This window comes from Scardinius erythrophthalmus (genome assembly GCF_964197995.2).
Source record: "Scardinius erythrophthalmus genome assembly, chromosome: 11".
NCBI lineage: Eukaryota > Metazoa > Chordata > Actinopteri > Cypriniformes > Leuciscidae > Scardinius > Scardinius erythrophthalmus.
This window is the reverse complement of record NC_138231.1, coordinates 24663394-24670882: the sequence shown is the minus strand read 5'-3', so window position 1 is coordinate 24670882 and position 7489 is coordinate 24663394.

Genomic DNA, 7489 nt, shown 5'->3' with positions numbered 1-7489 from the left:
ATTACACAGCTATGCCGGTATCACAACAGAGGAACCATATAGTTGGAATCACTTTTAGAATTTTTTTTTTCCAGCTGATAAATGATAAATATATTGACAGCCAATCAGAATCCACACAGCTTTAAATACCTTGAACATTGAAAGTGACAGATTATATAACTACAACAAAAAACAGAACGATATTGTCCATTGCTATGGACTCTAATATAATTATTGTTATAATTATCAATATAGTTATTGTTCTTAATGCGAATAGGTCTTAACAATTTATGTTAAGTTTTAATAATCATTATACCATTGGAATCAAAATGATTTTTTTCTAGCTGAATATTAACAGCCAATCAGAACCCGTCAACTGTAAAGAGCTTGAGCATTTAAAGTGGCAGATGACATAACTGCAGTGTTTGCATATAATAAACAGAATATTGTTGTCTCTTGGTGTGGATGCCAATATAGCTATTATTATAATCGTCCTTCTTAGTGTGAACAGGCCTTTATGCTGGTTTAAGCAGGGGCGTTTTTCAGCATGGGTGGGAGTATTGTGGTACAGATAGCATGATGATACTGTACTTTGATATGAAGTGGCGCAAAAAAGGATTTGGATACTTAAGTCAGAATTAAGGGTGTTTACATGACAACAACATGATAAAAAAAGGAAAAGTTTTTACTTTGCTTTTTTCGCGAACAGATGACACTGTTGTCAAAATGATCCCCATTCACACGGATCTACGAAAACGACTAAAACGTTTTATTATTCATGCCAGGCCAGAAGTTGGTGATGTCACTTTGTAAAGAAACACCACGCTCCTATATACTGAATACGTAATAAGCATGCATATGATGTCACCGTTTTCACAAAATCATGTTTTTGTAGTTTACATGGAGACGATATAGTTTTCAAAATCTTGCACTTTGAAACCCGTTTTCAAAAGCTTGCGTTTTCAGGCCTCCAAAATATATAGGCTATATATAAATTGCACTTAGTTAGATATTTTGTTTTGAATGCAATGACATTTTAAAGGCTGGAATTACGCTATACAACTTTTGCCCAGATTTTTGCTCAGATTTGCAGTCTGGAGGACTCAACGCCAGTTGTTGAAATCCTGCAGTCGGAGTTAACAGATTTCACAGAAAATTGTGTAGTGTATGATGGGCACAGACTGCGATTTTTATTTAATTTTATTTATTTTTTTAGCTTCATACTTCGATTCCATCCAGTGAAGGTTATCAAACATATTTTATATTTTAAGCATCTCCTAGGCACATGTTTGAACTTGTGTGAGTTTGTTGTGGTAAAGTCTGATAGTATGTGACCCTCATTCATTTAGTGTATGATGCCCAGTTTTTTCTCTGTAATCATTTCAAGCTAACGTTTTAAAATCTGTTCAGTGTATTCCAGCATTTTCCAGTGTAGTCTAATGTCTAAATACTTCTTGTATTCATCGTGGTTTTGTTATGTACATAGCACTCCAAGGCACTCAAAATAATGCTTTGGTATTTCTAGTATGGTGACGTCTGAAATCCATGAAACTCCCATACATGTATAATTGTGGTCAAGGTAAATTGTCCATAAAGAGTTTATCCAAAAGAGTTCATACATTATGCTGAGGGCAGGTGTAACATGTGTGAACCCAGTTTAAGTTCAGTAACCACCAGCTGTACGGTTTATCCATGTGTCTCTCCCACAGGGATAATGCTCACATCAAGGGTTGTGACAAATCCAGAAAGGGATCGCTCTCAAGAGGCTTTCACTCACAACTTCAGTTAGATTGTACTGAACTTTATTAAATCATCTGCAGGTTGTCACTTCGTTGCGGTTGCCATGTGAGAATCATTATGTATTTCACTGTCAGAAGCGCACTGACGGAGATTCCCACGGCGCTGACACTCCTGAACACTCATCTGACGGAGCCGCTTCCCGATGGAAGAGGAAACAGCGCATCCAGCGACGGGGGGCCGATGAATTATCCCCTGAAGATTATGTGACTGCTGGTGCCGACTGCTTTAACAAATCCTCTCATTTCCTCAGTATTCAAATGCAAAGCAAAAACCAATTATTATTATTATTTTTTGTTTCATTTTTAACTGTGAATATGAAACATAAAGGCCAAGAAATTGATATAACAAGTTCCTATGGACCTATTCACACCTATTCAAACTATGGAGAGTAGTGCACATACATGGTCTAAGGCAGATAATGGACTTTAGTCATCTAGATTACATTTGATTTGGCGTGAATGAAAATGTCTACACTCATTTGCAAGTCAGTCAAAAGCGGCGTCTTTTTCTTCGAGTATGTACCCTAAGGCATTTCATGAAGAGCTTCTCACTGAAGAACCATTCTATAGACCTTATGTGCCAGAGAAACGAGCGCGCAGCCATCTTTAGAATATCGTCTTTGAACTTCCGGTTTAGCAGTCGCTCTGTATATTTCTATGGCGTTTGTTGTCGAAGAGTAATTAGCTGGTGAAATGGATTTACTTATTGTATATTTAACGAAAGTTATCACGAGCATTGTAATGTTTAAAGCAGATGTCTTAACAAATGTCAGTAGACCGGGAAGATTTAAAAACGGGCAGTTCATTCATAAATACGTAAGATCGCTGAGGAAATACAAATTTCAGGAAATACATTTTTTTTTGTGCTAACCTTGGAGGCTTAAAGCAGCTTTGCTAATATACACTCCCAGTGTGCTGTAGTATAGGCTACTACTTAAAAATCATGATTATTATCTCTATATTTTCTGAATTGTTAAAATATTGGTGTCCAGGACACCATGAGCCTGAAATAACTGTAGTGTATATCATTAGTTTTTAAAAGGTTAGCTTAAAGCTGTGCTATAAATTAATTGTGCTCATAAATGGCTTTTGAGATAGTATTGTCACATAAAACGGAGCAGAGGACACAGCATTTGTTATGTCACGACTTAACAAGTAGTTAATTCTTCCCCACTTCTGCCTGATCAATAACAAGGTACACTAACATGATATCTTCTTGCTAATCAAATGAGCTCTTCTTAAGCAGTTAGCGCTATGCTAAGCTAGTTTGCTGTAAGCTAAATACAAGCTAACTGAAAACACACTTAAACTCTGCACTATGTCGTCTATTCTACCATATTATGTGTATTTTAGATACTAGTTTGCATCCATCCAACCATATGCACAGGGCTGAGAGCAAATACTTTATACAGACCTGATTTGCACATTAATTCTTCAAATATTTATCTATCTGCACAGTAAATCATGTTCAATTATTTGTTTTTAACCTTTTAAATATTCATGAGCTTAGCCAATGCCATTTCCCGACTTCACACCCAGCATGTGTGTGAACCCCCACTGTCTGCACCGCTTTTTTAAATATGTGACGAATGTGATGCTTTCAGGCACAGCTAATGTGTTCGACATCATCAGACAATGAAAAATTGGAAATATGTCTTTCTGAAAAATCTCCACTGGACAAAAAGTCTGGGTTGTGGCAATTGGATGTGACCCTAAGGCAATATGACACTGAACAGACCTCACAGTCTTGATTTTCTGCTAGAGCTGGAGATGGCAAACCCTGAGTGTGTATCATTGGAAAAAGTTGGTCAAGTTGAATGAGCTTTAAAAATCAATCATTTACAGGCCATGACGTAATTTCAACGTTTTGTAAAAGTCACCACTGCCTGTTAGCCACTGCAGCCAGTGCTGTAAATGTATTTCTCTAGCAAATTTGCAGTTTCTCTTATAAAACAGCTATTTTTGAAGCAGGTTCCAAATATAGATCATTCCCAATTTGGCATGCTAAACATGCTGAAGATTAGTTGTAAGGTGCAAACCTTATTACCAAAGAAAATCAGTTTATTCAGCGTAAACTAGAGCATTTCCAGATATGAGTCATTCCTACAGTTTGGTGGATTTTATATCTCCATGAAACAATACTGCATGTTTTACATAAAATGTTAATCAACTTTCATGCCACATAGTCTAGTTTTCCATGCATAGATGTACCCTGTTAACAAAACATAATTTGGACTAGTGAAAAAAAAGAATACAAATAAAAAAAGAATAAAAAACAAAAGCACTTGACAAATTCCCACGTAATGTTTTCTCAACATTACTTTAAAAAAAAGTCAAAGGTTACATACAGTAGATTTCAAAATTAGCACTCTTGGGTATGCTTATTAGTGTAAACATTTACATTTACTTTATTCTTTTTGACAGAAAATACAATTTATCACGTTACATATTTTGTAAGTATATTCAATTGTCTCTCAAACTCCAGTCCACCCTGTTACACTGGTGCTACTTGGCCTTTAAAATCTTAAGCAAATGCTTTAAATCACATGACTTGGCTAGAAGTTAACAGGGTGGACAATTTACCTACAACACGTGAAATATTTGGTCAGGAGGATCATTAGGTTATACTAGCCTGAGCTTGACCAATGTATTTCCTCCCTCTGATAAGATAATAATTATATAAGATAATAAATCACCAATCCTATATTCCCAGTGACACACGGCAGAATAAACAGTTAGACTTCACTTCTTAATGTTCATCTGTGGAACGTCTTCTGCTAAATGAGACTGATCAATCAAATAAAACTAGGATATATGAATAAGAAAAGAAACACAGTTGTTCAAACAGATACAATTACAAAATACTGAACTGTAGCTAGAACATTAACACTGGAAATGTCAAGAGAATGAGCAGTGGACGTGTCCTGTACCCTGTGTGCTCAGTGGAAGAGATTTCTGGCATATTGATTGATATCCGGTTGACAAGACGAATGAAATGGGAAGGAAATATGAGTAAAAGGTTTTGCTTGGCTGCACAAATTTGGTGAAAGTATCAAACTGCCTGGAATACACAGAGGCTGCTTAATGTGATCTGGTAAATCCACATCCAAGACTGCCATCTAGAGGACAACACTGATAAAACCAAAACAACGTTGAGGCTTTCTGTAAGTGATGAGGATGGAATACATGTTGACTAAAGGAAAGATTCTGCATTGTTTTTAAATAAATTAATACTTTTTTCAACAAGGAGACATTAAATTGATCAAAAGTGACAGTGAAGACATTTATAGTGTGATACAAAAAAATGTATTTCTTTTGACCTTTCTGTTCATCAAATAATCAACCATATGGTTTTAAATGGTTGTGGTTCATCAAAGAAAAAAAAAAATGGTTTCCACAAAAATATTAAGCAGCAAAAATAATAAGATGTTTCTTGAGCAGCAAATTGGCATATTAGGTTTGAAAGATCGTGTGACACTGAATACTGTAATGATGCTGATAGATCATATAACAGTTCGTTCTGGTTCTCGAATCTGATTGGCTGAGAGCTTTTTCCAGAGATGTGTTATTCTACCAATATCCTACCCTGGTAATCCAGAGTTCTCGCGAGAGCACACGTTGAATTTGCTCAGCGAGTTACTCTGGTGTCGAGTAATGATGCTTGCTGATTAAATATGCCTCTCTATCTGAGCTGCTCCAATCACATCGGGTTATCTGATATAGGCGGGCCAGAGGCGAGATGACGACGGCGCTGCGACGTCAAAGTCATTAGTAAACATTGCAAGATGGCTATGGATGAACACCATTTGTTTGAAATGGCTTTGGCCGCTACAATGAAAGATTTAGACTTGCCTATTTCTCTAAAAGAGGAACAGAAGACGGCATTTGAATCGTTCCTTTGCAAGAAGGGCATTTTTGCTGTTTTGCCAACCGGATACGGCAAGAGTCTAATCTACCAGTTAGCTCCGCTGGTAGCTAAGCGTATTGAGCTCTGGAAACGTCACCCTGTCTATTGTTGTGTATTGGTCATAGTGTTATCCAATTGCATGCAGTGAGATTTTCAAATGTATGCTTGGTGCCGCCCCTCAAGCTGGCCGATTTTCATTAGTTGACGCCAGACCATTAATCTTTTAGATTTAGGTCTGGATTTCCAGGCTACCAATATCCCAATATCACATGGAAACCGATTAAAAATTTGTATCACTCCGCTTGTTTCTGCCGGATCTACTTGCAGTGGCAGCATTTCTCACAGTGAGCATCAATGGCGGAAGAGCAAAACTTTACAAATACTACTGTTATTTTGTCACGGAATGTAGTTTCAAGAGTTTTAAAAAATTTTAGGCGAGAATGTAGCTGTTTAGACCTTGATTTGTATAAACATAGCGCATATTTGAAAATTTGTTTAGACATTTTCAGAGATATTGCTTTACCATCACAGGGATAAATTGCATACGAAAATATATTACAATAGAAAAGTTCTTTTAAATTGGAACAATATTTTATGCTCTTTCTGTTTTTACTGTATTTTTGATCAAATAAATGCAGTCTCGGTGACTTCTTTCAAAAAACATAAAAAAAAATCTTCTGTCCCCCTGTAGTCAATCATTTTATTCCTTAAAACTCATCTTTGATACATATTTAAAAGTTTTTTCCTTGAAAAAAATCCTTCATGCCTTAAAATAGATTGAATGTAACTCTACACCCTTGCCTCATTTAGAATGTGCGGTTCTATGAATATGCAAATTAGCCCCGTCTCCACTCACTCACACTAGCTCAGAGATCAACTCGTTGAAGATCACACGTTGATCTGATTGGTTACAAGGTAGTTTGTGACGTCAGAAACACCAGCGATTTCAAACTGCGTTTTTAAGACTGTCTTTGGTTCACTGCAGTTTTAAAGAGAAAATACTCAGCAATGGTGTTGACTTACGAATTTGCACATGGTTTGTCTTAAAGCATATTAAAAACAACACATACACATATAAACAACATTAAAAATGTGATTTTCACCTCAGGGGGACTTTAAAAATCAAATTAAATGACTAGAGAACCCAAATTATTAATCATACAGATTATAAAAACACACAACACGGTCAGCATTCACGTTTTACTCAGCTTTAATGCATATTTAGTCTTTAGTGCCATTTCTTCTAAATTTATCAGACACAATCACTGTTCAATCACAATATTAACATTATTAGAAAGACACACAATCAATATAGATATAAAATGTCCAAAAGTCAAAGGAGTGATTTCTACAGATTCTGTCAATCAATGCCCTTTCAATCCACAAAGACAAATTCATCTAATTATGTAAAAAGCTGCTTGTCAATGTAAACATATGGTTTCAGCTTTTTTTTTTTTTTTTTACTTAATTTGATGAATTGTGCAAGAATTAACCCAAACCCAGGGCGGATAAGCGCTATGGCTTTATATGGCTTGAGTTTTATAGTTGCATCATCCATGCGGTGACCACAGACAGATAATGTCTGATGATCAGTCCAAAATATGGGATAGAAAATATACCTGAATTTCCATTCAAATCCCCACAATGGGCACATATGTTTTTCTGTTTTTTTTTTTCTAGAAAGCCTGCTGTGCAGCACATAAATGTATCTAAACTTTGTATATAGTTCAGTTTTAGGTCGCAGTGTGAAAATTCAAAGGCAGGAAACCAAAACTGACATGCGTCAACTTCACACCATTTTAAA